At 37.8% G+C, this 8,448-nt stretch overlaps 1 non-coding gene across 1 annotated transcript; it reads left to right on the top strand.

Annotated features, from left to right (window-relative positions):
* Positions 1-1,720: 1,720 nt before the first annotated feature.
* On the top strand, positions 1,721-1,827 carry LOC141640636 (small nucleolar RNA R71). Its single transcript, XR_012543096.1, has one exon. It is a non-coding gene; the product is annotated as a small nucleolar RNA R71 (small nucleolar RNA).
* Positions 1,828-8,448: the final 6,621 nt, after the last annotated feature.

The raw sequence follows: 8,448 nt of genomic DNA, 5'->3' as shown, positions 1-8,448 counted from the left end.
ATTTTGCATTTGTTCTAACCAATGTTTTGTTGGTTGTGATTTGTGGTCTTTGAGGTTTGCTTAGCCGTGTAAGCTTCCTCTTAGGTGATATTTGGGGTAGGTATTTTGTGTCTTTGACTCGGGTTTGACCCGTGTGAGTCGGGATTTGAATTTCGAGTCGGTTTTTGGCTCGATGTCGGTTTAGACTCTAAATAGGGTCATTTTAATGGAAATGACATGATGAAGACATTCATGGCATTATTTTGACATTTGAGATTTGGGTTGACTCGGGTTGACTCGAGTTGCGGGTTTCTGAGTCGGTTTTGGGTCCGAAGATGGTTTTGACTCTAATTAGGGTCATTTTAATGGAAATGACATGATAAAGACATTCATGGCATTTATTTTTGACATTCGAGATTTGGGTTGACTCGGGTTGACTCAGGTTGACTCGAGTTGCGGGTTTCTGAGTCGGTTTTAGGTCCGAAGACGGTTTTAACTCTAAAAAGTGTTATTTTAATGCAAATGAAGTTAGAAAACTTTTGAAAACATTTTTCATATTCGAGTAGTGCATTAAACCGTCTCATGTATAGCCAATCCACGCACGCATATCAAAAACATGTTATAGTCTGATCATCATCGGGTGGTTTTTTGGAAGGTGCAGATACCGGGTATCTACACTTAGGCTTAGCTTGACGACTTGGAAAAGGAAGTCTAATCACAATAGGCTCCTTCTCTTTGGCCTTTTCTTCATTCTTCTTTGAAACTTCTTGAATGTTGGGTTCTTCTTCCCTAGAGTTTTGCACAACTCTTTCCTTATCACTAGTCTCCACAATGTCATCCTCAATTTGCTTTTTTGGCCCTTCATAGCTTGTACCACTCCTCAAGTGGATGGCACTCACCGATTCATGTCTTGGGGGATTACTTTGAGGTGGTAATTGCCCCTTTTGTCTTTGAGAGTTAGAAGATGCTAATTGAGTCATTTGGGTTTCCAACATTTTGGTGTGGGCTAGGATGTTGTTGATGGTGATGTCTTTTGCTTGACTATCTTTTTGCATTTGAGTGAAAAATTCTTGTTGGTTCTTTTGCATTTGGAGGACCGCTTTTTGAACATCAAAACCTTGGTCATTGGATTGATTGTATGGAGTTTTATTTTGGTAACCTTGGTTTTGGTTGTAAAAGGGTCTTTGAGATTGGTTTCTCATTGGAGGTGGGGTGTATGTTGTTTGGGGATTTTTAACATTTTGGCTTTTGTATGAGAGGTTAGGATGGAATTTGGTGTTTTAATTGTAATAGTTGGAATAAGGGGTACCACTCTTGTATGCTTGGAAAGCATTCACTTGTTCCCCTACATTCACTTTGGTCATGTCCCAAAATTCCACAACTCTCACATACTCCACTTGGAATTGATGAAGATGCCACCATGGCATTTACATGTTGCTTAGGTGATTTGGAGGCTTCTTTAAGCTTAGCCATAGCCTTCTAAAACTTCAAGTTAATGGTATCAATATGAGCACTAAGTTGAGCACCCAATTGAGTAATAGAGTCCACTTCATGCTTTCCCCCTCTAGTAGCCTTCCGAGGTCTACTATATTGTGAGTTATGAACCGCCATTTCCTCAATCTTGTTCCATGTTTGATTATCGTCAACTTCGGTGAAAATACCATTTGATCCCATGTTGAGAATGTTTCGGGAGTCTTCATAAAGACCATTCCAAAATTGTTGTACCAAGAACCACTCGCTAAGTCCGTGATGAGGACATGAGCGGCAAGTTCCTTTGAATCTCTCCCAAGCTTTATACAAATATTCTTCGTCCCTTTGTTTGAACCCGGTGATTTGGGCTCTTAGCATGTTAGTCTTTTCCGGAGGATAGAACTTTTTGTAAAAAGCAAGTGCCAATTTCTTCCAAGAGTCAATACCAAGAGTAGCCTTATCAAGGCATTTTAACCATTGTTTCGCGGTACCAATCAAAAAAAAAAGAAAAAAAGAAATAAGACCCATCGAATTTGGTCTTGAGTAACTCCGGTTTGAGAAATCGCATCACAATAGTCACAAAAAGTTTCCATGTGAGAATGAGGGTCTTCACTAGGCATCCCCCCAAATTGGCTTCTTTCGACTAATTGGATAAATGCAGATTTTGCAATGAAATTACCGGTCAAATGTTGTGGTGTTGGAGTACCATTTGGTAGGTTCTCCTCGGTTCGTACGAAATGTGATGAAAATTTAGGCATTGTGGGTTGATTTTGTGGTTGATTTTGTGTTGGGTTATCCTCTCCTTCTCTTGCAAAAGGATTGATGAACTCAATAGTATTTGGTAGAATATCCACAATTTCACCAATACCTCTCAAAGTATTTCTAGCAAGTCTTCTATTGTTGGTCAAAGTTCTTTCAATTTCGGGATCAATGGGTAACAAGTTACCTTGTGATCTCCTAGACATGAAAAATATCAAACAACTCGAAAACAATTAGAACAAACCTTGAGGAGTTTTACTTCCCCAAGGTAAAGAAAGACACAACTAAAAACAATCAAAGAAAATCAAATCAAGTTAACACCGTCCCCGGCAACGGCGCCATTTTTGGTCGGTTACTTGTCGTTAAGAGTTACCTAGACCAAAACAATATTTATAACTTCACAAACTACTCTACTATTAGTAAAGAGCTAAGTAAAGGTCGGATCCCAAGGGACGGGTATTGATGTAGGATTTTCGATTGGAAATGGTCGTGTCTAAGGGTGTCACAATTTGGGTTGAGGTAGGAGATCAACTAAGCTAAATAACAATGTAATGAAAACAAGCAAGATGATTAAAATGATATGTAAACAATTGATTAAAAGCACTAGGGTGTCATGGGTTCATAGGGGATTCACGGGAGTTGATCATACAAACATGTTTTCTACTAGATGCAAGCAATTATTGTTGTGATGGGATCGAGTTAGTGTATATCTTACAATCCCTAGGAAGGTTTGGGTCCCGGAGCCGAATCGATTAGATTTTAAAACACCTACAAGTCGACTTAATCCTCCCTATCCAACTATATGCATGGTCTAATGAGACCCGAGTTGGTTTATGTCTTACAAGTCTCATTGAAAAGATAAGTGATGGGTAAAAAATGCAAGGATTCATAGGCTCGCATTTCATCAAACATAACATGTGCATAAGTTGAAATCACAACAAGCAAGCAAATTAATTATGAAAGCATATTAGATTAAGCATGAATCAATCCCCAGGTTGGTTTCCTCTAATTCCCCATTAACCCTAGTTAAGGTAACTACTCACTCATTATCAAGTTTAACATGCTAACAAGGTTGTCAATCATACTAGCAAGGCAAAACATGATGAATAAATGAAAATGATTAAAAATAATTAAAAAGGATTAAGAGAGAATTATACCTAAAGATGATTCCAAGTAATAAAGCAAAGAATAATAGAAGTACTTGATGATTGATGGAAGGTTGTCAATCCTCCAAATAAACCTCAAATAATCTTCAATTACCCAAAATAAATGATGAACAATAGAGAAATTAAGGAAAGATTAAGAAATGAGATATTAATGCTAAATTATGAGTTGATTACAAGATTAAGATGAGATTAAGAATGGATAAGAAGAACATGATAATCTAATTAGTACAATGGGGTCTTTATACTAAGGATTAGGTACATAAATTAGGGTTACTAAGGGCTTAAATGACGATTAAGATCCTTAAGAAAAGTTGAGGAAGTGCTCCTCTCGAAGGACATGCGCATATCCGTTTTCATAGTCTTCAAGAAATACGAGCGGCTTGGCTGAAGGACGGTTTGCACTGGAGAGGAATCCGAGCGGATTGGGGAAGGCGACGCTCGGCTCATCAGGCACCAAGATGAGCGTCTTGGCCACGGGACGCTCGGACTGTAGCAAGGGTGGACGCTCGTCCTGGGCACTACGACGCTCGGATTGCTGGGAAGTCACTTCTCTTCTTTTCTTTCTTCAACAATCCTCAAGGATCTTGTTGGAGATGCAAGGATCCTTTCATCATTGCCCAATTTACTTCATTATCTACATAGGCCTTCTAGCATTGTCTTCCCTTTGATGCTTGGTCATTAAATTCAATCAATTTAGCTCCATTTTGCCATGAAAATGCAAGGTTCTTACTCCTTTCCTACCAAGGGATCTAAACCTCAAAGAATATGCAAAACGAAAGACTAAAGATAATAAATGACCCAATTATGCACTAAAAAGCATAGGAACGAGGCTAATTCGGGGACTAAATATGCTCAAATATAAGTCACATCACTTCTTCCTATTATTCTAGGACGACCATTCTTGCATACCATAGGGGCGGTTATAGATGTTAGGCATGGGAGTCTTACATTCAATATTGGTGATGATACTATCACTTTTGATCTTGACAAAGCATCACGTCCTCCTGATTTAAAAGTTTCTTGTCATATGATTAATGCTCTTGATCCTACTATTCATGATTCCTTTACTTTATGTTTTGACAGGAATCCACCTGACGCGTCTACTGTTGCGTCATATCCATGGAGAAAGAAAGTGTATGAAATAGAGAAGTTGATTTATGGAGATGAACCTCCTCCTGAGATGGTTTACAGCTGTGATGAGAATGTTGACATAGAAGCCGAGTTGTATGCTTTGGAAGCTGAGATTTTCAGAGAGGAGCCAGTCAAAGTTTTTGATGAAGCTCCTATGACGGATAAAATGCCCAATCTCCTACCAAGTGATGATGACTTGAAGAACGATGAACATTGCTCATATTTTACATTAGACTTTGAGTTTGATGAGCAAGAACTTTATTTGTCATTTATTTTCTCTTGGACTTTTTATTGGTGCTACTTATGCTTGTGTGATGCGCTACTTTTTGATTTACTACTACGCGCTTTAAGTTGTATTGATTGTGATTTGTGTGCGCATTTATTTTAAGTGCAGAATTCGTGCTCGCCAGATGAGTACTCGATCGAGTGCTGGCAGGCTCGATCGAGTACCCACGTTTTTTGGGTAAGAAACGTAGCCAAACGATGATAGGATTTGCGCGGTTAATTATTTCCCCTATTTTTGCAGCTGGTTTGGGGGAATTTCTACGCTCTTACCCGGTATTCTATTCCCTTGTACCTTCCTTTATTGTATTATCTTTATTTGTTTTCCATTCCTCTTGTTAGGTGTGTCCTTTAAGTCACTGGAATTTTTTTTTGTGATTGCAATGTTGTAGGCACCACAATGAGGACACTAGGAAATTTAGGTTTGGGGGAGGAGTCTTTAATTGTGTTGTGTGCTTTTATATCAAAAATCCATAAAATTTTTAAAAACTTCAAAATGCAAAAAACATGTTTTTCTTTTGTTTTAGTCGAGTCTTGGTGAATTATATAACAATGATGTTAAATTGCATTGTTTTTGCATTTGAATCCCAAATATTTGTCCATGTACTTCGTTTTGACCCATTATTCATGAAAACAAAGCTCATAATTCAAGTCTTGACCGTATTTGACATGCCTTCTATTGATTAGATTTGACACAATTATGTTGGTAAACTACTTAAATTCTAAGGTTTATAGAGCTTCCTAGGCCAGGAACATCAATAAACTTGTTTCATTTGTCAATTAGGCTTGAGTGTGGTTTCTCCTTGTGGAATATGTAACATCAAATTACATAAGTGTGACATTGATCTCTTAATACTTTTATTTCTTTAATTTGACTAAGTACATGTGGATAGGCGATTCTTACCGTAAAAATAAGCCTTACATTACCTTTTGTTAGCCCGTTTGAACCTCGTAGCCATTTCATATCCTATTTCTAATAGCTACAATCCAAGAATTTGCCTACCTTATCGGGACAATCGCAGTTGCTTGTTTATCATGTTTATTTTACTACTATGGTTGGGATTGGGACTATTATAGTCAATTGTGGGTGTTGTAGAATTATTTAGCAATTGTGTTGTATCCTTGTGTTGGAAAAAGAAAAGAATATGAAGCAAAAAGAAAAAAAGAAAGAAAAAAATCGAAAAAGAGAATTGAAAAGAAAAGAAAAGAAATTGATTGCTTCATTAGGTTTTGTCAAGGATCGAATGGATGGCCGTTAGAGTCTAATTTATATTTGGAGAGTACTTCATTCGCTCTCATGTGTTGTAAAGTTAAGATCATTTCTCTAAGTTGGGTTCATTTGTATTTATTATCATAGATTTGGTTTTGGTTTAGCGCTGCGACTACCGTCTTAGCTCCACATATCCATAACGTGCTTTGGCACAAACTATTTCTATCCCTTTAACCCATTTGCTACCCTTATTGTCCTTGATACATGTACTTTTGTCTACATTTGGTGATTGCATATTAGTTGGGGAAATCTTTATCACATTAGATTGCATGCATGTTTCATAAGTTGAGTGAGTATTTTTACTTCTGTCTATCTTCATATATAACTCACCCTTACATACTTATGAGTGCATGAGTGAAATCCGCGAGAATCCGACTAATTTGTCTTGCAAGATCGAAAGATATTTGGCATTTTTCTATAGTATGGTAACTTGAGACTTGAGCTATGTTTTCTACTACCTGTGCCTTTGAATTTATTTTATTGGTACACTTTGGTCATTGCTTTGTTACAGATATGGATAGCTTGAGATTTGTATGTGCATCAACATTAGCTCTGAGTTGTTTATTCGCCATTTGTATGATTGCCTTTTGTAATTGTGTGATGCTTTACTTGAGGACAAGCAAAGAGATGGTTTGGGGGAGTTTGATGAGTCATAATTATATACATATTTATGCCCGCTCTTAGTTGCTTTTGATACGGTTTTCGTGCTAAATTATATCACTTACATGCCTTTTATGTTAGAACGATGATAATTTCGCTATTTCATGTTTAATGCAGGAATGATGCATTTGAGGAGCAAAGGAATGAATGGGTATCGCGGAGTTGGCATGAAGGAATACACGAAGCATTGCACGCGAATCTATAAGAATGAAGGAAGAGAAGTTAAGAAGAAAACACGAAGAAAAGAGCAAAAACGAGTGATGCCTCGATCAACTTGATCCGGGCCTGATAGAGGTGATTCGATCGAGGAAAGCCGGGCTCGATCGAGGAACGACTCAGTTATATATTTTCCGCAATTTTTCTTAGTCGGTTATGTTTTATTATATATACCTAATATCGTACCCTAGTTTATGTACGTTTTATTTTAATTCGAAAACCCTGATGAAGTTGAGACAATAACATTCACTCAAGAGTGTGCGGCCGCATTGCAAGCTAACTCACCACCTAAGCTAAAGGATCTAGGGACTTTTTCAATTCCTAGTCATATTGGTAGTGTAACTATTGATAAATCCCTTTGCGATTTAGGGGGCTAGTGTTAGTGTCATGCCGTATTCAATATGCAAAATGTTAAATATGGGTCAATTGTGTGTCACTAATATGACCTTACAAATGGCTGATAGATCTTTAAAGAAACTTATGGGTGTCTTAGAGGATGTGCCAGTTAGAGTAGGAAAGTATTTCATTCCAGTTGACTTTATCGTTATTGTAACATTCCGTTTGATGTCTATGAGTGTCTTGGTATTGGATTTGATAGTTGATGATATTATGGAGCTAGCAGCATTAGAGGAGGGTAGTTGGTTATGTATGGAGTTGGTGTCGTGAGAGAAATATATGTGGTAGATACGACATAGTGAGTCATGTTGTGGAAGTAAACATAGTTGGTGGAGTGGGTGTTAAGAGTTCATGTTCTATGTTCGGTCGAGTTCTTGAGTCCTTAGCTAAGTTGTGGTGTCTTGGTCGAGTCAGTATGGTTGTTTTTATGTATGGGTTGAACTTCGGGGACGAAGTTCTTTTTAAGGAGGGAAGACTGTAATACTCCGTATTTACAAGTCTTTGGGTACTCTATCGAGTAGGCCTTACTCTGTCGAGTAAGGGTGAGTTGCGTTTTAAAATAGTTTCTGACTTGTTGGGTACTCGATCGAGTAACGTGGGTACTCGATCGAGTAAGGGGGTACTCGATCGAGTATCTCGGGTACTCGATCGAGTGTCCGGTTTTACGGGGAGTTTTCTCGGGTTTTGTTAATTACGCGATTAAGGTATATAAGCTTTATCGTCATTATTCTAAATCACTTTTGCAAAACTTAAATTACTGTTTAAGAGAGAAAGCAAGCAAGTTCTTCATCCTAATCGCATAATTAGCAATCCCCGGAGTTTGGAAGGTCAGTTCTTAGCATTGCTTATACCGTTGAGTTCCTTGCGTCGAGGGTAAGATCTATGTACCCTTTTGTTGTATTTCCTTTATTTTGGTTAAACCCTAATTAAAAGATTTGGGGGGTTTTGTATAGTATATGATTCGGTAGCATTTATATGTCGTATGATAGGAGGAGGTTTCATAGAGGAAGCTTTTTGACTCAGCAGTAGAGACCGTCTGATTGTGTGCTTACCAGGTAGGATTTCCTACTCAGTATTAGTCCCATAATGGGATGATTGTTGATGTGTTGAGATTGATTG

This window comes from Silene latifolia, unplaced genomic scaffold, assembly GCF_048544455.1.
Source record: "Silene latifolia isolate original U9 population unplaced genomic scaffold, ASM4854445v1 scaffold_95, whole genome shotgun sequence".
NCBI lineage: Eukaryota > Viridiplantae > Streptophyta > Magnoliopsida > Caryophyllales > Caryophyllaceae > Silene > Silene latifolia.
This window is presented reverse-complemented; position numbering and strand designations above follow the sequence as displayed.